Raw genomic sequence first — 22,457 nt, forward strand, 5'->3', positions numbered from 1 at the left:
GTGTTCACACCCCTACACCCCTGAGAGTAGAGGGTTTTGTACCTCATATGACCTCGCATTTTGATTTTAAAAAATATATGTTTCCATTAGTAGAGAAGTTAGCACGTGGTGAAAAGCAAGATGAATACTAAATATTTGCTAAACGCAGGGGGGGATAAAAATAAAAAACATATTGTTTTTTTATGTTACCATCCAACTTACTTGTAAAAGTTCACAAATTATTGACTTACTATAATTGAATCCACATGTAGAAGCGGCTTCACCATTAATAGCCACTCAGAGTTGGTACTCGTTACTGTTTCCTTAGTTAATTAACAATCCATCTGCAGTATTTTACCCGTGGCCATATAAAGCGACCTCGTCGACGATAAATGTCCTTACTAAGAGTAAGACTTCACCGCCTTCTTGTCGCATCTGCCAAGTCATCAGCTAATCCCCACTTGCTCTCTAAGGCCTTCTGTGGCGGCTCTTCACTTTACTTGAAAGGAAGTAAAGTCACTTTACAGAAATGTTATTGGTTTGGCTCTTTCCTCTGAAGGTTGCATAATTTTATTTTGTACTGTATACATCCTGTACCCCGTACTATAAATAATTGTAAGCCCAGACCCAGTTGTACGAGATTCTCCAAGGTTCAATAAAATATTACGAGCCTTTCCTTTACGAGAAGCCTTTTTTAAATGGTTCAACCAACCACTGAAAAGACCAAAGAATGACAGTATGATTGCTATGCCCACTGCTACTGTAAGTTCTTATCAGTGGCCAGGGCTGGATTTACATATGGGCTGAATGGGCTATAGCCCTGGACGGCAGAATTCAGGGAGCGGTAAATTTTAATAAAAAAGTAAAAAAATAAATTATTCCAAAAGTTAAAAATGTGTGAAAAAAATTACTTGTATACATCTGTAAACATAACAATTTGTAAAAACATTTCGACTTTCTTTTAATTCATTTTTAGTAATTTCCCAATTGATAAATATTGTGACATCTCATATTTTTATTGTAAAAACAATAACTGCAACTATGAGAATCGAGAACTTTAATGCTGGCAATTCAAACTATTTTATTTGAGTTTTATTACAAGCTTAGCTTGCTTGCCTGACGTCGCGTCGACCCACCGCGGTACCAAGGTAAGCCTACATGGTTAGTGGGGGAGGACACCAAATCTTCAAATCCGCCTCTGTCAGTAATCTGTAAAGGAAATAGTCGAAAAGCACCTTTAATGGTAAGAATTTAAATGCCACTCTTTTTCATAGGCAACAAGCAAGAAATTTACAAGGTGTGAGACAATTTCCTAAAGCCGGTTCTTTAATGCCACTTTTTACAGAGTTTCTCCAACTGTAGAAGAGTTAAAGACCCCGATCGCTCCAGACGAGTGATTTACGCGCTCCGGGTGCCCACTTTGTAATGGGTTATAAGTACGAAACAGACCTGCAGGAATACGAAACTCGGCGGTGATGTGTAGAAATAACCGAGGCGGCACGCAGAGGTTCAGGTAGCGAAACGAATATTAATTAATCGTACCGTCGTTTTGCGTGGAGGTGATTCATGAAGGAGGGCGAGGCAACATTGAATAACTGATCGTTTTGTCGTTTACACGGCGGAGAGGCCGTTCGTTATCAGTCAGAGATGATTAATATCGGGCTGGGCAGCGGCAGCGGCAAGGACTGCGGTAGCGGTTGCTAGCGAGGTTCCCACACCGTCCCAGGCTGTCCGACCACTCTGCCCGGCCACACACCGGTAAAGTACGTCCAAGCACGGTCAGTAACACTCTTCAAGCACGGATTACCAAGAGCAATCGGGACCAGAACTGTCAACAATCTACGCAATGATGAAAATAGGAGGTTACCTACTTAGGAAATTGAAAAGCAGAAAATGCAAATTGGAAATTACATCGTCGTAGATCCGATCCCATTAAAATCAACTGGGATAAATAGACGGACTCTTTACCTGATTCTGCGTTGCGTAAGTAGCACTGGTGGTTGTATTGCGCCATCTTCTGGGTTTTTAGGTTATTACTTCGAGGTCTATGTGAACGTTTCGGTAGTGGTTACTGCTGAGCAGCCAAAACATTGCTACACTATCATAACAAGTTTTCATTGCCAATCCACTCTAATACCAATCACTCCTCAGCATGTAAGAACGTATTGGTGGCGCCGCTAAAATCACTACCCCTATGTAAGTCCTTGATCAATCACTGGAATCGGACTTGTTTCAGACCAACCCCTACTATGTTGTCTGTACACGCACACGATTTTGCCCTTTGGGTTGTTCAATAGTTGCGTGTAGACTTGATAATCTGCCGCCGGGCTAGCGCTTGTGATTTCCCCTCCTCTAAGAAACCTATAATACAGGTTAGTTCTGTTGGGAAGGGCGAGATAACAATGTAAAAAATATTAATAATGAGTTTTTGTGACTAATCGGACAAGTGCTCAAGTATTTGGTAATAAAATATGGAAATAATCAGCAGATATCGCTACAAGCACAATAATAAAGTTAATTTATGTTACATAATAGTAAAAAAACAGAAGCCTCACTAGAACAACTGATCACTGCGCGATCCAATGGCCAAGCCTAGTGTTACAATTGATAGAGAATAGCTCTGCCCTAACGATTTCTGTGATTAGCCCTGGTTACCTCTCATTGTTGATAGTTTTAATGAAGTTTACTACCATTTATTTATTTCTACAGAATACAACAGTGAAAAATTTTTAAAAGATCAAAATCGTGATCTTTTATTTAAGAAAAACGAATGATTTTTGGAAGTGTCAACAAAATATTTTGTATTAAGTATTTGTAGCAGTGTTTGCAGGTATGCAGTACCATTAGAGCCATTTTATACTTGATAGAAAAAACCCACGATATGAGTGGTTAAACTGAACCTTCAGTCATCTAAGAAAATGTAATAGAATTACGACACAACCCAGTGAGATGTTTTTAATATATAGTACTATAAACAAAGCTGTTCTTATTAATAATAGTAAACTACAAAGGCGTGGCAGCGAGAGAATTCAATTAAAGACCTCTAAATATAGAATCGACTGAATGTGAAGTGTATCGGTTTATAGTGACCCAATAATAATAGCCCATTAAGTCAGCCGCTCCGGTGCCAGCCGTGGAAGGAGATTACCAATTTACCTGTTAACTTATAAGGCCGGAATGCGGAGTAAATTACGCGGACGATCTTAACGAACTCAAACACAATCGGTCGGTCTCTAAATATTGAACAGGGGAATTCTATTTGTACGGGCCATGCATACGTTAATTATACGAGAGTATATGCGGCTGCCGCTCGCTTCTGCGGCACCGGTCCCGGCCCGGGCTAATTTACAACGGCCGTGATTTACAAGTGGAGCCGCGTCGAGCCAGGAGCCGTTCCCATAGCGGCCCGCCACCAAGGTCAACCCGGTGGTTGATAACTACGGTAAAATATTGCTTAAAGGTTCTTCACCCGAGGGACGATGTATAACTTGATAAAAAGGACAGTCCAGTTGGCAGTCTGCGGAAAGTCAGCCACTGCTTGGGGTTTGGAGTCCATTGGGCCCGACTCCAAGGTCAACCCGGTGGTTGATAACTACGGTAAAATATTGCTTAAAGGTTCTTCACCCGAGGGACGATGTATAACTTGATAACGAGGACAGTCCAGTTGGCAGTCTGCGGAAAGTCAGTCACTGCTTGGGGTTTGGAGTCCATAGCGGCCCGACACCAAGGTCAACCCGGTGGTTGATAACTACGGTAAAATATTGCTTAAAGGTTCTTCACCCGAGGGACGATGTATAACTTGATAATAAGGACAGTCCAGTTGGCAGTCTGCGGAAAGTCAGTCACTGCTTGGGGTTTGCAGGTAATTAGTTTTTATCCGCAAACGCTCCTTTTGCTCAGTTTCACTGTATGGAAGAGGCGACATTACTCTGATCTTCCAGTTCGGATGATAAATGCGTCTGCCGGATCAGCAGAACTAATGGGGGTCTAGAGTTACCTCATGGCGCACCACACTCCGCACAAGGGCCTGATTACATCTCCGACTGGAGGCGAAAGGGGCTGTATTTCATAATTCAATAACCCGAGGATGAGAAATCCTCAGCTGCAAACCTACCAGCAGAGGGCTTCGTTGTAGATATTGTAAAATTACTTTTGAGGCTAAATCTATGCACCAAATGTTATGAAACATTGTGAATTAACTAACTAAAACTTCTTTAACTATCAAACCAAATTTTGACCCTTCAAGGACCCCCCTAGGAAGCGAACGAAAACGTGTTGACCAGCAATTCTTTAAAAATGGCTGTTATAATTTTACAGTTCCAAAGCTGGTGTTATAGGTACCAATATCCACTGTTCGTGATTTCGTGAGTACGTGGAACCCTCTATGAACGGGGTTCGTGTTAGATGGCTGAGTGTTGTTTTGATGTTGGTGGACTTTGCAATTAAGTTCAAGTGAGTAAATTCTTTGACTGTAGCTCTGATTTTCTTTTACTCGAGGAGTCAACCCTGGCGGATCAGACGGTGGAGGTAACTGCTTTTAACTAGGCTTAGTGCAGATCTTTCTCTCTTATCCCGCTTGACGAGATAAGCGAAATAGGAATGGCTCCTATGTTCCCCCAATTTAGAAGGTGGTACTTTGATTGGCCAAACTACATCTAAAGAAAATGACCAACTCGGCTTCGATTTTGAGGTCAAGTCGGACCACAGAACGTTTGATCGCCGTCTTAATCCTTCGGTTAGCGATATCAGCTGTGGACTAAGGATGTGGCTACTGCATTATGCATCAATACAGTGCTTGGTGTTGGAGAAGGCGTCCTCTCACCACCCCGCTTTCGATTCTTGGCAGGCTGCAAAGCTCATGGGTCTATTAGTTGTTATCACATTCGACAGTAGAATCGGTCACTTCGCCGGCATGCTTTGGCCAATCATTGATGCTGGCTAAAAATATGTCTTTTCATAGTTAACGATGATGTAAAGCATCATTTGATTGCCTCCAGAGCATGGTTCTTGGCTCCTTAAGGAAAACCACCAGAAGGGATCATAATGGATAGTACCACCCTTTCCATTATTGTATACACCATCGTCATTCCCTCTAATACTATTATTAACTTGCTTCCAGTTATATCCGGGTTTATTGCTGCTGGCTTTGTAAAACAGACTTTGGAAGGTGTGTACCAAAATTGGGAGTTCCTATTTTTAATTTGAACTAATACCAGTTTGAACTCGATATTTAATTGGCGCGTTATCCTTGTTATAAAACAAGGCTCAGCCATGGTAACAAATGCGTAGTTACCTTTTTATAGATAATCAACGGCAACTGTGATATAACTACATACACAAAAAAATGTATTTAAGATGTATTCAACGTCAGTAAAATTGCGAAAACAAAGTGTGTACGATGTACAAATCATATGAGTACAAACAACTTCCTGGAGCACTCGAGAAGAGCGTGTGTTGAATGTTGAAACAAACAACCTGCTGCTCACGTAATAACTGGATATATCTCCATAAACGATTCTACAGTCCAAAGAAACTCCGGAACGAGATTGCCGGTTAACCCTATGGTTAGTGGGAAGCAGTGCGGCAAATCGTGCACATCTGCGGTGAGGTTGGGCGGCGAGCCGCGAGCACCTGTGAGTCGGCCACTCGACCAAGACCTCTGGTTACATACATCACCGGGGTTCCGGTATGTGAGTCGAGCCGATAGTGTGGTACGGTACCCGCACACCGCGCAGCGCGCACCCACCGTACCGAGCCACTGGCACAGTCCACGTGATCGAGCTATCTCTACCAAGACCTCTGGTTATATACATCGACGGGGTTCTGGTATGTGAGTCGAGCCGATAGTGTGGTACGGTACCCGCACACCGCGCACCCACCATACCGAGCCACTGGCACAGTCACTGATTCAGTCACTGGCACAGCCACTGGCACAGTTACTGGTACAGCCACTGGTACAGCCACTGGCACATCCTCTGACGAAGCCACTGGCACAGCCACTGGCACAGTCACTGGCACAGCAATTGGCACAGTCACTGGCATAGCCACTGGCATAGTCAATGGTACATTCACTGGTACAGCCACTGACAAGAGTCACTGGCACAGCGACTGGCACAGTTCACATGGTCGGGGTATCCTTACCAGAAGTCCCAGTACACAAGAGATTTAAACCCCTATTATGATTATTTTATCTGATGTTCATAAAAAATACTTTACAAATTAATGCTGCAGTGCGCCATAATCGAAGAATATATAATAAATACCAATTACAAGAGGTGCGAGTACTTGAAATTATACATTAGAGAAGTGACAGCTTTGTAATACAGTACCGAATTTCCCCAGTTTAACACAAAATTATTTTGCACCACTAAGATATTATTACGATTGTAGTTACACAAGTGATTACTCAAAGAGAGCACTCGGACTGACCTTTGTGAAGTGGGAGGCTCAAGTACCCCAGATAGTAATATTATAACTGTAACAGTTAATGTTACGTGGCGCTGCCTTAATGTTGAACCTCAGAAGTGACTGAAATAATCCGCTAAACCTCAGAACACCTCTTCCACGTCAATCGTTTATCTTCTGAACAAGTAATGTAATCAAAGCTATTACTTCATCATAACATACTCTATTCCATTATTAGGGAGTGCCGATGGCCGAGCGGTCTAAGTCGTTGGACTTTGGGTCTGAGTTAGAGATTATGCAGGTTCAAATCCTGTCTGTGACCGTTGCACTTTTTATCAGTACCATCGACCTCGTACTGTATCGACTCTCCCCCTTATTCTGTTTGATAAGATCCTCGCACAGGCCAGTGGTCCATGAGGACGGACGGAATAAAGCTTAAAAGGGGATCGGCCTCTCCTTTTATTTACAAAAAAAATATTCAACTCATCTGCGCCAAAAAGGTTATTTTTGAAGATGGAAGGATTGTGAAAGAAACAGGATTTTCCGGACATTTTTCATCGTTTAGCGATGTAAAAAATTCAGTAACACTACGTTTCGAGATCTACAATCTGATATCTTCTTCAGTTAAATAACTAATCTAACACATAATTACAAACTAGGTTAAAATAAACAAATCATACCATAACTTCACTAACTCTAAAACATGCCCTTAATAAAAAATTAGACACAACACTAATTATTAAAACTGAACTTACAGAATGCAGGTCACAATAGGTCTGCATTCGTCGACCAACCACCTACGACTGTCGGTGTTGACACGCAACATGTTGGTTATGATTCCAGACTTAGGCGTGTCACAACTCTCTGGTACGATTTTTTTATTTTACCCTAGTTTGTAAATGTGTGTTAGGTTAGTTATCACCTGAAGAAGAGATCAGATTGCAGATCTCGAAACGTAGTGTTATTGATTTTGTTTAAATCACTGTACGATGGCGAATGTCCGGAAAAGTCCTGTTTCCTTCAAAGGCCAAGAAGAGAAACTCAAATGGTCAACAACTGTAGAGTATTGGTTGCTGCATGACCTCGATGATCCAAAGGGCACCCGAGCCTGGAGCGTGCTCTGTACAATTTGTCGCCGTCGCACAGTCTACGCCCGCTCCTGAGCCCCTATCAAGTAGGATCTGAAGACTACCGCAAGCCAAGGCCGGTACGCACGAGTGGCTATTTATACGAGAGACCAGCACCGATCGGTTCCGCTCTGGTGATATCGTCTTCGCCGTATCTCAGTTCTGGACTAGGTGCATCCAACGTTGGCTACAGGCCGGCTCATAGCGCGCTGGCTTCACCTTGCTGCCTCTGTGACATTACTCGTTTGCTCTGCGTGTGGCACTTCTGATCTATCATTTCTGGAGTGACTTTGTTGGGCATTTACGTTCAGTGTCATAAAACTATTTCGAAGGTTGCAGTCTCAAAAGTTTTCTTAAGAAGATTCAATGCATAGTATACATACGATGTTACTAAAAATACGAGTATAAACTCATATTGAGACCTCAAGAGGTTTCACTTTTGGCTGGCTTAGTTAGTTAGGCTGTTAGAACCAACACTTAACTTAAAAAAAAACTTAATGTCAGTTTGACATTAATTATTAAAATCCCAAACCATACACATATATACTTACAATACTCATTCGAACATACATCTCTTGCCAACATTCATTCAACGTGATACTTGGGCTAGAATAAAACGCATTTGGAAACGGTAGGTGCTTCAGAAGAGATTTAAACTGGTTTACACTATCCGACTGTATAAAACCCCCAGGGAGCTGATTGGGAAGTTTGACTCCAGCCTGTGATGGCAAGCGTTCGAAAGCCACCGGCCTGTGCTGTTGTGCACGGTAACTCTCCCTACCTCTAGGTCCATAGGAGTGAATGTCAATACCCCGTATAAGAACGCACTTTAATCTACAATACAGGGCAACCTCCAATATAAGCGGAGTCAGCAATTCAAGGTCCCTAAATGTATCCCTACACAAATCTCTGATGTTTAATCGATAAATTATTCTGACAGCTTTTTTGTAGTATACATACTTTTGCTAGATTTTATTTGGCCCAGCTGCCCCAAAGTCTTAAACCATATGTCAAGTATGGATAAATCAGGCCAAAATAAACCATTCTTAAGAGATTTTGTGAACAATAGTTGGCAAGGTTACGCAGGGCGTAGATGCCTGAAGTAACACGAGCACAGATATAGTCCACATGATTGTTCCAGGTTAGACCTTTGTCGAGGTACATCCCTAGGAAGTTGGTGGAGTCAGTATTCTCTAAGAGCCCATTTTCTACAAAAGCTACCGGTTGGCTTACATCTTCATTTTGTCGATGTGCTTCATCTTTTATCTTTGGCAACCCTATGGAATTCCAGAAGTGGCAAATCACTAACTGCAAATATCGAGATATTGGGGAGAAAGGTTGATCGATAGGTGGAATCTACTTTGGAGGATGACTGTTGGAGGATGACAAGTGGGCGGAGCTCATGGTGAGGTGACTTTGACTGGAAGAGATTCAACAGACCTAGTCTACTCTTCCTCCAAGGTGACACGACTGACATGTAGTGACCGCAATTCCTGCTCGTGGGGCTTGGACAGGAAGGGTTTCTACCCATTCATACAAATGCTTTCACTCCTGAAGCAGGCACAAAGATCCATCTAAGGCAACCCACCTTGAGGGGTTTACTCTGCTTCTTATCACACGTGTACAAAAAGTGAATGATCAATATTTTTGAAATTCGATGCAACGTAAATATAATTAATTCATCTACAACGATCAGAACACGATCAGTTTAGAACCAAAAATAAAATAAAATAAATTCTCTAAATGACTAGGCCTACTATCCAATATCTTTGTAATTTTCCCAAATAAGTAAGTGTGATAAATAAACATAACTAACATGGAATCGTTTCACTTCCCTACTCCTAAGACGTTGCCAAAGTAGGTTCAATTTGCCAGTTTTCGGTAACCCATCACTTACAAACATGTCTCGGAGCAGGACGGATAATGTCTGAGAAACTAGTTTCCGCCACTTAGGTATTTAAAGCTGGCGTGTTGGACGGTCCGAGCAAGTGTAAATGTGGGTCCTGGAGGGAGGGGCATAATTTTGACATAATTCCAGTCTTGTTCCAGCCCGGGGCAGTCGGTAGCGAGACTCGTAAATTACGAACTCCACACAAAAAATGTTCGCTTTTTACTTCGTGCCTGAAGCACCGCGGTTGATTCTCTGCGTTCTCTTCGCCTGTGTAGTCTTCCAGTCATTTTCGTTCTTAAAAAATAAAACCGATAAAATGGAAACTTTACAAACTCTGCATTGAGTGAAAGTAACTGGTTTTTGATAGAGTAGTAAAGTTGATGAAGGCCAGTGGGCACTTTTTGAAACCACTGCAATAAATGATTTTCGAATTATATCAAAATTTTTGAGAATGTAAAGCTTACATGATTTTGTCTCAGTTTAATTGTTAGCAGATTACAAATAAATATTTGCACCATACCTAATGTGCCTGTCTTCCAAAAAGTAAAAACTAAATGTTCTATAATCTGTTTTCGCGATAAACACACACTGAACTCACCAACCATTTTTGGGCAGATGATAACCGAATTCGCATAAATTGGTCTGGGCGGTCCGTCCAGGGAAAGGAGGAAGAGATTACTCGGAGATTATATTCAAGCAAGACGGGCATAAACACATTACCAGATGCGTTCTAACTAACGCGCGACCGCACGATTAGATACGTATCGTTCGTAAATATGGTGCCTACTTGATGGTTCCTGCGAAACACGATGTGAGTTTAATTCTGACTCTCCAAATTTAGGGTGATTCCAAAAATATCTTTAGTGATATAATGTATACGTTGTCAACTGAATGTGTGTAGGCTACACCGTCATGGAACCATTGGTTAATGGATTTTTCCGGACATTTCCCATCGTTTAGTGATTCAAAAAATCAGTAACACCACGTTCCGAGATCTGCAATCTGATCTCTTCTTCAGATAAATAACTAACCTAACACATAGTTACAAACTCGGTTGAAATGAACAAATCATACCAGAGCGTTACACTAATTATTAAAACTCAACTACAGAATACAGGTCACAAAATGTCTGCATTCGTCGACCAACCACCTACGACTGTGACACAAAGCTTTGGTATAATTTGTTGATTGTAACATAGTTTGTAATTATTAGTTAGGTTAGTTATTTACCTGAAGAAAAAATCAGGTTTCAGAACTCGAAACCTAGTGTTACTGATTTTGTTGTATCACTGGACGATAGCAAATGACCGGGAAAAAATCCTGTTTCCTGGTCGGTCGTAGGTGGTTGGTTGACGAATGCAGACTTATTTTGACCTGTATTTTATAGTTTAGTTTGATAATTAGTGTTGTGTTTAGTTTTATATTGAGTGCATAATTTAGAGTTAGTAAAGTTGACACACAACATGGTGGTTGTGATTCTTGACGTGTCACAACGCTCTGGTATGATTTGTTTATTTCAACCTAGATTGTAATTATGTTAGGTTACTTATTTACCTGAAGAACAGATCAGATTGCAGGTCTCGAAACGTAGTGATACTGACTTTTTATATTACTGAACGATGGCAAATGTCCGGAAAAAATCCTGTTTCCTTCACAATCCAATCGTCAAAAAAGAATTCAAACATAGTAGCCTATAGGTTCGAGATAATCCTGAAATGTCCGGAAAGGAGTGCACTGTAGGTGAAGGTGTTGCCACCTCGGCCGGCGGCGGCCTAAAGGCAACCAGTAGGAAGTTAATTTGTAAATCTCGTATTACATTAGGTGTGTGGCAGGGAGCCTGGGGGCCGCGTGGGCGGCTCTGCTCTGCACGGCGTGGCGAGGCGTGGGCCAGAATGATACTCGTTAATCGGCGAGCCATAACGTTCCGTACGGAATGTGCCGAGCTGAGCCAGTCACTCTGATTGGGCCTGTGTAACACACGTCCTGAGAGGTCCTGAGGGTTCGACAACACTGACAATCCCTGGGTGATTAGGGCTGGGAGTGGCACTCATGACATGGCTGTCCAGTCCGGCCGTCATATTGCCAAAGACGATAGGCCCGGAGGCGTAAATCTGCAGATTGCTTTCTCTGAAATGAATTTTAACACAAAACACGGCTGGATATATCTCTCAGTCATGTAGACATTGAGTTTCACCACTTGCCCCTCACGTTAATGAGAAACTTTCAAAGACTCGCCACAAAACAACATTATTTGAAAATAGGAAGGAGCTTGTATTAGTCTTTTTAACTCTTTGCCTCTTTACTTGAAAAGTGTTACTGATCACTGGGAATTCCGGAATGAATTCAAAAAGTTCCATATTTTAAAGGAACACGGTGTACTACAGTGCTCGGGAATACCTGGAAGAGATTAAAATGTAGACCTCCATAATTAGTTTATCTTATTTTGGGTTTCATGGGTAACTCTTTATTGATTTATTACTTTTGTATACCACATCGTATATACATGTATTTTGACTATTGTCAATGCATTTTATGTTTTTTGACAATAAACGAATCTAGTTGAGTTGTCTCAGTGCAATGCTCCAACCCCATCAAAGTAACTTTATTTTTTCCTGTTCGCAAGGGGTTGTAAAATCCTCATCGACACCCAGACGCCCGTATTTCTGGATGTGCCGGTCTCTTACCGACTAAAACACCTTCCTTTTCTTTCTTCTTCTAAGCTGGAACCAATCTAAGTACTACTTCAGTCTAGAAGTGTCTAGCCTCTGTAAGCTTACTTAGATGGGCATCTTGTCACAGCTTTCATAGGCCTCCTCTCAACCTCTCATCCTTTTCATCTCTTTGTAGAGAAAGTCAAAGTAACTTAGAGCAGAAGAGTTGTACAACATCCATCCTCCCGTGGAAAATGTCAAAGTAACTTAGAGCAGAAGGGATGTACAACACCCGATCTCCCATGGAGAGTGTCAAAGTAACTTAGAGCAGAAGGGTTGTACAACACCCAATCTCCCATGGAGAATGTCAAAGTAACTTAGGGCAGAAGGGATGTACAACACACAATCTCCCATGGAGAATGTCAAAGTAACTTAGACCAGAAGGATTGTACAACATCCGTTCTCCCATGAAGAAGTCAAAGTAACTTAGAGCAGAAGGGTTGCACAACATCTCTTCTCCCATGGAGAATGTCAAAGTAACTTAGACCAGAAGGATTGTACAACATCCGTTCTCCCATGAAGAAGTCAAAGTAACTTAGAGCAGAAGGGTTGCACAACATCTCTTCTCCCATGGAGAATGTTAAAGTAACTTAGAGCAGAAGAGTTGTACAACACCAAATCTCCCATGGAGAATGTCAAAGTAACTTAGGGCAGAAGGGATGTACAACACCCAATCTCCCATGGAGAATGTCAAAGTAACTTAGACCAGAAGGATTGTACAACATCCGTTCTCCCATGAAGAAGTCAAAGTAACTTAGAGCAGAAGGGTTGCACAACATCTCTTCTCCCATGGAGAGTGTCAAAGTAACTTAGACCAGAAGGATTGTACAACATCCGTTCTCCCATGAAGAAGTCAAAGTAACTTAGAGCAGATGGGTTGCACAACATCTCTTCTCCCATGGAGAATGTCAAAGTAACTAAGAGCAGAAGGGTTGTACAACATCCATTCTTTCATAAGTGATTAGATACTATGGGACAAAGATTTAGCTTGAAGTTGACTCAAGAAGATCCACATTATCACAAAACAGACACTGCGAGACGGGTGGGGCTGATACGAAATTCAATGACCGACATTACCACTCAGGAGCCATCACGACTATTCCGAGATGCCGGCCAATTACAAGGTACAAGAAGTGGTCAAGAAATGTAGAGATCGCGTCGAGCATTTCCTGAGCGGTTCTCGGTATATCACGGTGGCCTTGACCCACTAGCCTGGAGCAAGAGTGATGCAGTCGAGATTCTCCTCGCACTGAACATGTGCTTTGTAAACACATATCTGCTAAAGCACATTCCGGATCTGAACGGTTGCTAACGGTTCAGTTGCAAAATATCCTTTTGCTCTCTAGCATATTCATTGTATCTGAATATCATGCATAATTAACTACATGTTTATTACCTGTAAAACAATTCGGACATAAATTAAATATATATTTTTTAAAGGAGAATATAATCCCCCTTTAAACCTTATTCTGCCCGTCCTCATGGGCCAAGAATGAATGAACTTTAAAACTAGTGGTAGCTATCTTGTAAGTTTTTTCTTTCTTTTATTCTCACAGTGGTATACCGTTGGAAATAAAATAAATAGGATTAGTTCAGTACAGATTTGATAATTATCGACTTTATTGAAGACAAATTTCCATAACAAATGATATCAAAACCAACTCCTTTGATATTTTCTATAGGGCCACTATTTAGAATCATGATTGGTGGCAGGAATGTCCACAGAATATTTTTCTCAGATCTTATCTTCAATTTATTTAACATCACAGCGATTTTGTGAAGCATTTCATAGGCTACACTTCAAATGCTTTTAAGTATTTAAGGGAACCGCGACCAGTTGGATGACACCCTCAGATTAAGTGTCAACACAGGATTGAAGTGCTGTAAAGCGACCGGAGACGGGCTAACGCTGAGATTGTCAGTGTGATCTAGACGAGACGTGTGCTTCTAGTCTCGCAGTGTGAAGTTACTGCACTGCCAGACTCGAGATAAGGCAGAAATCTTGATGGTTTTATGGAATTACTCGGGTTGGCCATAAATGTCACTTCCTCGTGTGTCATAACCACGTTCGACTTGGTAATTTATTATGATTAGAAGACCCGCATTTCTAGTCCTTACTTGAATCTAAGAAAAGCACGAGTTGAAAGTCAAACTAATGTATGTTATATTGATTTGGAACATTAAAGAAAATCGTTTAATAGTCTGGAAGCATAAAGCCGATTTGCATTATACAGAATATCCATAAATCAATGTACCAGACCTCCCATATAATTCATCAGCTGAAAATAAGTAAGGAAGTTCATATAAAGCATAGTGATATCTTGCTCAGTTTATCGTCAGTTTGTGGTTTTGTAAGCAAAAATGTATCTCAAAATGAAATAAAGGAATAAACCTTCAATAATAATAATTGGAAATAAATTCAAACCTTTTTCCAAAATATAGTTTGACAAATTAGGATTTGACTTTGAAAGGTTTCAAAAAATTTCAAAAGTTTCAATATGGAGGCACACGAATTTTGTATAGTGTAATAATTAAAAAACGCGAATCTATAAATCTAAGTGAAAAAATATAATCTGAGAAAAAAATTATCTTTTTATATGTTGAAATTTTCAATACATATCCATTTTGACCTTTACCAAATCTAGCACTGCTTCTGATACATTTTTAATAAGGAAAGTTCTTCTATTGATTTAAATAAAGACTAAGTAGTGTGCTTAAACAATGCAAATTAGCCCTTAGATCCTGGACTGTAACTTTATAGCAAATGCTAGTTGTATATTCGTCGCCATTTTTTATACCTATTCTACTTGTATAATCAGGACTGCTGGAAAGTTTTGAAACTGTCTAATATCATCTGTAGTCGTAAACGTACAAACATAAAACTTTGTACAGAGACACAGGGCATAAACTTGAACTCTTTGATGCAATCAGTAGCTCTTGACCACCTCAAGGGGATGGCCCTCAAGGAGTCGTTGTAAAATCTTAAATGTAAGTATAGCTCGATGTGCATACCATTTTAAAGATCTTAATTAGTAGAAAGTCATGCAGCAAATTAGACCTTAAAAGGCCAATTCCAAACAAAATGGCGGCGCTCGAAAGTTTCAGTACTGATGTTAGTGCAAGTTTAAGAATGGTTTCATTTTATTGTAACCATATCATATGAAGCTACAGACATTCACACATGATTACAGTACACAAACACCTACTTTAAGATGTATTCAGAGTTCTGCTATTCTTCTACGGTAACAGTCCACGAGGAGTCTGTAGAAAATTTTTAGTGTAAGCATAGTTTTAAAGAGCTAGTCAAACAAAGAAGTATGCACCTAACCGCACTTCAAAAGCTTTATTCGTTACAAAATGGTAGAGGTTCAAAGATATTACATATTCAGGAAGTTGCTTTAATTAGTTTAATTTCACATTAACAATGTTTAATGCTTAGTTACAATAGCAACAATAAATTAACTATCTACATTGTTATAGTAGGTGTTCAAATTGTTTCCCCTTGGCTTCTTGGCACTAATCCCAGACGGTGATAAAACGTTGCCAACGCGTTATTTATTACAATACGCAAAGCTTCTCCTTCTTCTTTATATAGTGTATACAAATCCAAATAGTTTTTATAAATATAACAGACCGTGTTGTTCTCTCAACCAACTGACTCCTCTGACTGTAGTTTGTACTCAACCTATAAAGGCTCGCCAATTAACTAATTGCAATACAACAGTTTTATAGGAGTCAATTCAAAATTAAGTTTGATTTGCTGTGCGTGTCGCGACATCGAATAACATTCAGTAGCTTGTTGGCGCTTTCAGCCCTGAAACATTCTATGACCTTGATGCAACCCTGGCAACGTTATCAATCCATTGTTATCGCAGTCAATTAGATAACAATCTCCCGCCTATTAGTTACACAACGAGTGGTTTATTAAACGCCGCCAACAACGACACAAGCGCACTGCAGGATATTGTGGCGGTAATACTTAGTGAGAATAACGCCACTGTTATATTTAATGGCTTCATTAGTTAACAATGACCTTTGCCTCCCAATGAGAACGGCGACTTGTCTTGACATTTCGATAGAAAACATGGTTTGTGTTTCACCCAGGCCTGGTATCGCGTGGATGTTTAGGCGGTCAAAAATGTAAACATGGACGTACTGAAATGTTTTATTCGCGTTATGTGTATTCCGTAAAGGAAACATTAGAGTTGTGTCCTTTTATTTTAAATATACTGTAATACAGTACACCCCGTGAAATACCCTAATTTTGTCTCAGAAAATTATTCCAGAAACATGTACTGTTAATATGATTAATTTCTTAGTTAAAGATTCCTAACAACATCTGTCACCCCGTGAAATATCCTAATTTAGTCTCTGTTTTTCCAGAAAATGTACTCTTAGTATGATTAATTTCTTAGTTAAAGATTCCTAACAACATCTGTCACCCCGTGAAATATCCTAATTTAGTCTCTGTTTTTCCAGAAAATGTACTCTTAGTATGATTAATTTCTTAGTTAAAGATTCCTAACAACATATGTCACCCCGTGAAATATCCTAATTTAGTCTCCGTTATTCCAGAAAATGTACTCTTAATATGATTAATTTCTTAGTTAAAGATTCCTAACAACATCTGTCACCCCGTGAAATACCCTAATTTAGTCTCTGTTTTTCCAGAAAATGTACTCTTAATATGATTAATTTCTTAGTTAAAGATTCCTAACAACATATGTCACCCCGTGAAATATCCTAATTTAGTCTCCGTTATTCCAGAAAATGTACTGTTAATATGATTAATTTCTCAGTTAAAGATTCCTAACAACACCTGTCACCAGACCTACTAATTGAACTTACATAGAATTCTACGCAGAAGTAAAACATAGTCTTTATATATGATAAACACACACACACACACACACACACACACACACACACACACACACACACACACACACACACACACACACACACACACTCTGGTCATGGTTCAAGAGACTTTAACGTTAGGTCGGACAGGAAATTTGGCATTTGCCCAGAGCTTCTGCTCATCCAGTAAAATTTGGGAAGTGGATGTATAAATAAATGTTGGATATTTATAAACACTTCAATAATTGCATAAGCAATTGCCGGAATTTTACAACCCTATTGATTATCTACCCCGTAAGGACAGTGTTACACTAGTTTTCTGTATCAATATGTAAAGGTTATCTGTGCTAGTAAGGTTTTGTTAAGAACCCCATTATATAGGTAGCCTACTACAGAAATAGCTGATGTTGACTTTATGGGTTAGAATGGTCTGGTACTTCAATATGTAACTGGTCGTTAAAAACCTACTTGAACTCCAAGTAGAATTAACGCTTTTGATCCAATTTCTTTCAAGTTCATCTTCAGTGCTGATCCTTTTTCTCTCTCATTTAATCCGTAATTAAAGTCTGCGGTACGCGTCGGACCACTTCTTGTTCACTCCGCTCACGCTCGCTGCAAGGCAGTTTTCAATTAAACGGAGGTGTTCACCCGAAAGGAGTATGAAGAAGGTTCCCATTTCGGAGCCAATTCCCATAGGCCGCCCCAATCAGCGCGTGGTCGACTCCGCCCCTTTATAAATAATAACAGCGGCCTCGGCGTGATTTAGAGGCGAGCCTGCGGCCCCGCTCCCGTGCGGTGCTCGCGGTAGAGCTGCCGCCGTGCGGTGCCGTGCGGTACGGTGCGGTACCGTCGGGCAGAGATCAGGCGGCAGATTAGCGCTCGATCCAAACAATGAACTATTGTTGAACACGCTCTGATACAATTATGAATAATGGATCGCTTCCCCTGGTAAGGAAGGGTTGGTTACTCTTCGCGTTGAAATAGTCTGATTGAACCAGCAGAGGGTCAAACACTTGATGTTGATATTTCAACTGACTGCAATGACTGAGTTGGTTTCTTTTCGACTGCATTCAATCAAATAAAATCAAAATATTTATTGTTCAAAGACATATACATGCATAGAACATGGCCATTATTATATAATAGTTTTTATTATATAATATCAGAACTATGCATTTTATAGTATTATATGTTATAAATACCATAACCTAAAATATTAATTGCTAGTATACAAACCGTGTCATTAAAACTACAATAATAGACAATCACGCATCTGTCTATGGCCCAGGCTAAGGAGCTCCGTCCAACAGCTCGTCCACAGAGTAAAACGCATGTTTCATCAAGTACGGCTTTAAATTATTTTTTAAAGATGCCTCAGTTGAAGAATTTTCCACCCCATGCAACAGAGCATTGAATATTTTGGGACCGACATATGACATGGATCTTTTAAAGATATTGCTGTGGTGGTGCGGAATGATGAGTGTATCTCTGTCTCTGTATTGAATACAGATAATTTTATGTAGGGCAATATTGCATTAGTCATTAAAAAATTACCAAAGCTCAATGTAGTTGATTTGGCGCGTAGCGGCATTGATACTTAAATGTATTCACAATACTATAGTCCGAAAGACACGATCACTGCAATGATTATTTTATTATGTAGTCAAAAACTAAGAATATAATTATATTTGGGCAAGAGGGTTCTTTATTCATTGAATAAACTATTCTTAACTTAGTATATTCTTTTTGAAATTTTCATGTCAGTTCAGCATAAAGTATTTCTATTTCGACGAGAAAATCAAAATTTGGGTTGGGGTAACTTGAAAATTCTGACGTCCAGCGATGAGTTCACTGAATGGAAATTTGTTTTTTGTAATGAGCAATAACCAGAATGTGGGTTCCTTAAAATAAATCGTTAATGATAAGATGTGATTTTTAAAGTAGCTTAAATTTTTTTCTCTTTTTTCTCTTTTTTTTAAAATAAAGGAGAGACCAATTCCCTTTTAAGCCTTATTCTGTCCGTCCTCATGGGCCACTGGCCTGTGCGAGGATCTTATCAAACAGAATAAGGGGGAGAGTCGATACAGTACAAGGTCGATGGTACTGATAAAGAGTGCAACGGTTACAGACAGGATTTGAACCTGCGCTATCTCTAACTCAGACTCAAAGTCCAACGTCTTAGACCACTCGGTCATCGGCACTCCCAAACTGTCTAACCGTCTACTTCGTGCAGCACCTGCAATATTAAACTGTCACAGAGTTGACTCCTGAAATCTTGGAATCTACTGCGTCTGTCACGGGAGTTCCAGAAAGATCGAACAGTAGAGTTCGTTCATTGTCAACACTAGTTAGTCCTTACTATAATTTAAATATCCTTGAACGCATCAAAATCGCCAGATCACAGAGAAAGAGATCAATAAAGAGTTGACTACATTTTCAGCAGTTTGCATGTTCAATATTTACTCTCGGCAACACAGCGAGCACTTTCGACTACCGCCTGAGTGCAAGGAGATTCTCTATAGTGCAATACATTACGAAGTTTTAATCGTAAGTACTCTGATACCGATGTTTAAATAATGACCGATGTTTTAGTGGTTAAAGTGTCAGACTGCAGACGCTGCACTAAGTGGAAGGCAAAATGGAGCTAATTTAGAAATTATCGATCCTATTTTTTATGTTAAATATTTCATTAATTTAAAAAATATTTTCCAAAACTAGTGAGAACAACATTTTTGTCAGGTCCTTTTTTTGAAATATTTCAAAAATATTAATCATTCAACTTATCAAATAAACACGGTCCTGCGAGTCGAAAAAGATTTTAAGATCAATTACTGTCATGGGATTAGATATTTTACAATATATAGTGTAAAAAAATAATGAGTGGAATATTCCTTGAGATTTTGGTATTTCCGATGTGATAAAGATAATTAATCATAGGTTTCACCTTCGTCCATATTTGAAAATTAAAAATCCTGATAAAGAAATCACTAACAATAGTTCCTTATTGCCTTCATAATAAGGAAGTGTACTTACAATTGTGATGGATTTGTGTTTGTTCTACTTGTCAATTAACCACTTTCTAGTATGAGACGAAACATTTTTCATTTACATCCGAAAGGTTCTTCATCAATGATTGCAAGAAAATTATGAAATCATATCTACTAAGTTAAGGATCCCATTCCACTATTACGTTTACGCGATGAAAGCCCGGAGACGATGGCATAAACTCCAAACACAATTCAATATTTATTTTGTGTGCGATGTGGACTTAAGGAACATTAAAATGGATGAACTGTAACGATGTAGAAGTACAGGTATTATGTGATAATGGCTGGACTGGCGTCTACCGTTTATTATTACTTCAGCCATGGTCATTACCAAGGTCTACCATGATTGCCTAGCCCGACCTGCTGCCAAGCGTTATAAAGCGGTCAACTTATAGACGAGGAACAGCTGGTATCATAACGTTGTCCTACTGTTAATGGCAACACAATATCATGTCAGTGAAATATGAATATTCAGCAATTACTTAGTCCAATATTGTTGAATGTGATTAAAAACCTTCCTATAGTAATCAATTAGAAAGTACTATTTCCATAGTATAATGAATACGTTTGTACAATCAATTCATATATAATAATTTTATTTGTATTTTTAGTCTAAATGTTTGAACACATTTAAAAATATTTTAAAATGTACACTCCACCTCCTTTATTACACGACTTATCAACTCCACTAAAAATATTATTGAATTGGACAAGAAATAAAATAAACTATCAAATAACTATGTCTCAGTGCAATGAGTGACGATGCTATCACAAGGATTGGTGGCGGTGTTAAAGGATATCACGAAAAGTTATATGACCCGTTTCCCGATGACCCAAGGAAGTACGAGCGTAGTGATTTGTGATTGGTCCACGAAAGAAGTAGCGTTCTAGACTAAATTTGCTATCGTCATACAATTTTTTCATTACTTTTTTTGGGACAACTAGTTTATTTTATTGTTTTTGAAAACTATTTAGTTTGTAATGACTCTGAGATATAACATCGTATTGTTTTTGTAAGAAAGTCAATAATCAATATTTATTTATAAAATAACTCTAGTTGGGGTTATATAACAGCAAATAAAATAAGATTTGTATTGCCGGAACAGTCTACAACGGATGGCAAAAGTCAACTTTTTACTTGCACCCCAACATAAAAAAAACAACAATAACAACAACAACAACACCAACACTGTGGAGTTTTTTATTTTGACATACACCCCACAATGGATTTCATTCAAACAAACAATTTGCAAATTTACATACATGCATTCATTTGCCATGGTTCCCACTTCCGGTGACGGATTCAGTCAGTCTTTTTTTAATTGGTGGTCTAACAATCATATGCTAAAAACTCCTCTACATTACAAATGTCTGTGACACTAAAAAGCGTTTCAAACGAGTTTTAACAGCAATGCAGTTAAAATAATACAGTACAGTTACTATAGTACTATTATAGCAGTATAGTTTAAGTTAAAAATCACAGTGTTTTACTAACCGAACAATAATGTTACAGTTACAACATTTTACTAACTGAATAATTTGAAAACTAAAGCTGAATTCAGTGTTAGATCACGTTAAGATCCGCGTAACAAACCAGCAGTATAAACTAGATTAAGTGGAAGGATACGATGGGCATCGGTAATATTGAACAAACCAACCGAAGCGAGAAGAATATGCAGTGATCCGTAGCAGCGGTCGGGACGGTGGCCTATGTACACGGCAATGGCACTATCTGAGGATTTAATTACAGCTAAATTATTCTCGGCTTTTAATTGGATAAGATAACGATTTCTGCCGGGACGAAATTGAATTCTTAATTTATCTGGAAGCCATTAAGGCTCGGGGCAGATAGGGCTACTGTGGGCAGATTGGAGTCCAAATTTATTCCGCGCGGCGCAGAGCGAAGCTGCCGGGCGAGCGACGGGTCCCACATGTTATATTGATTCCTCACCTCGCCACAATTATTTCGCCGATGATTTGTGTCCGCCGGGATCGTGTTAGTTGCTCCTTGTTTTGTTACGGCCGGCTACCGTGCTGATAAATAATGTCTGGCACGACGGATCTGGTTTGATACCTTGTTCGAAATCATGGGTGTCTCTCGGTCTATGAGTTATTGCAAATGGTTCGGAAATGGATTCTGCTCGGATGAAGGAGGACTTAATTCTCCCCCAGTTCACAGTCCTTGTTGTGTATACAGACGTAGGTGCATGATTTCGATAATGTTCTGTTTAGTATCCTCTTTTCGCTTGTGCTGGTGTGACGTACGATTGTGCTCTTGAATTCTTGTATTCGTGTCTGGACTGGACACCAAGGAGCCTTCGGGAATGTTTGAATCATTTTCTTTTCATCTTTATTTTTGTATGTAATAACCCCACCTGACGAAGTGGATAGATTCCAATACCCGAAACGTTGCGTTATACCTTTTGTAATATATAAC

General features: G+C 39.6%; 1 protein-coding gene across 2 annotated transcripts in view; it reads left to right on the forward strand.

Moving 5' to 3' along the window:
* LOC124356595 (zinc finger protein 79-like) overlaps nt 1-22,457 on the forward strand; it is a 161,629-nt gene that overhangs the window by 48,797 nt on the left and 90,375 nt on the right. The window lies entirely within an intron of this gene.

The sequence above is a fragment of the Homalodisca vitripennis genome, chromosome 3 (assembly GCF_021130785.1).
Source record: "Homalodisca vitripennis isolate AUS2020 chromosome 3, UT_GWSS_2.1, whole genome shotgun sequence".
NCBI lineage: Eukaryota > Metazoa > Arthropoda > Insecta > Hemiptera > Cicadellidae > Homalodisca > Homalodisca vitripennis.